The sequence below is a fragment of the Periplaneta americana genome, chromosome 14, assembly GCF_040183065.1.
Source record: "Periplaneta americana isolate PAMFEO1 chromosome 14, P.americana_PAMFEO1_priV1, whole genome shotgun sequence".
Classification (NCBI taxonomy): domain Eukaryota; kingdom Metazoa; phylum Arthropoda; class Insecta; order Blattodea; family Blattidae; genus Periplaneta; species Periplaneta americana.
Window position 1 is genome coordinate 107,173,079 of NC_091130.1, and position 1,771 is coordinate 107,174,849.

Genomic DNA, 1,771 nt, shown 5'->3' on the forward strand with positions numbered 1-1,771 from the left:
CACTATGCACTTCCATCTTTGACCATGTTTCCGTACATGAAGCCATCTTACAGCTGATACTGCAAGGGTCTGACACAACATATGCATCATCTAATGGCTGCGTGATAAAGCTGTGGTCTTTTATTGCGGCCCTGGCGGAAAATTCGAACATGAGGGGGAATAAGTTACTTGTGAGAGTTCTTGTTTCCTTACTTTTTGAATCACCTTCATGTTTTTATAAGGCCTATATGTATATTTCTCAACTAACGACCAGATGAAATGATTATTGTAATTGATCACAACAACCCATGTTATCCTCGTTCTTTTTGGGATCTACAATAATGAGTAAAAGTACAAATCTTACGAAGTACAAAATATCAGTGTAAGAAGTGCAACAATATCAGCGTAATTAAACACCCATTGCTCCACATAATCTAGAACACTATCAACAGTTAAATGTTTGACATATTAAATTTTCAGACACAGTACAGTGTGCCTAATATATCAAAAGGTTTGTTCTGCTGTACAGCTCATGCATTTTGTCAAGACACTCCCCCACTCTTCCTACAGAGCTGTGCACGAGATCGGATGAGTCTACTTACGAATTATAGGAGAATGGGTTAGTTTTTGCCTTTAACTCGGTAGACACATGCCCAACCTTCCCTTCTATTCCTACCCCCTCTACACAAGCTTGCTCCTGTACTGCACATCGCGAGTGTCTTGACAAAATGCATGAGCTGTAAAAAGCATAAATCGTGTTATCCATGTTTTCAATTATCTGTGCATATCATTCTGTCTGGTGATTAGGCCAGATAATCGAGAGTTTGCTGTACATCAAGTAGTTAGAATATGTTGTTGTTGTTTCGTCAACTGTCCGAAGACAGGTTTGAACCTCATAAGTAACATTGATAAGACATCACTCATGAGGCAACTAGGCCAGAAGATAATGGGGTATGGTGGCCAGTTCCTTTCCCCCTCCAATGCATACATTACTGATCAGCTACATATTCCACTAATCAGACTTCAGATGCATACAAAAAATTTTCTTCCTCCAACACATATCGTCAAGTGAGATGTATTGCCTGATAATAGATATACTTATCAGCCAGAACCTCAATCAGAGGTAAGAATATCTATGTACATCAAGATTGTGATATTTGTGTTTTATGAATGTTCTTTTTCAAAAATCCTATTAATAAACTTTATTATATACAACAATGTGACAATGCCTGTGTATGGTTATTAACTTTCTAACTGGGTGTTTAAAGAATATATTCTTTGAAATTAATTCAATGGATTGTTTTCATGATCTCTATGGCCAAATGATCACCATGCTTGTCATGACATCTAAAGTATGTAGGTTTAAACTTAGCTGTGGACAATGGTATATAAAGTCAATGGAAGTCCTTAGTATGGGTTTCTAAAGAAGGAAAGAAAATCTACTATGACAGTTATTATATTTACGACTAGCAAAAATCTCTTATATTGCGTAAAGAGCTTCAAGCAACATTTACTTAGCATTTCTCACACAAATAAAAAAAAAAAAAACTATGGTACTCACCTAACATCTCCTTGTAAAAGTTCAGGTTGAAATTCTTTACCTTTTCAGATGAGGCCAGCAAAGTCCAGGGAGGCTGTAGTTGACCAGATCAGGATTTTCTTTTGGAATTGAAGTATCTTTTTAAGTCTTACAAATTAGTCGCCTAACTGCAAATTCATATGGTGACTGTTATGGCCCAGAGTATACATCAGCAGTCAGTTGCTAGGATTTTATTGCAGAATAAAATCAATA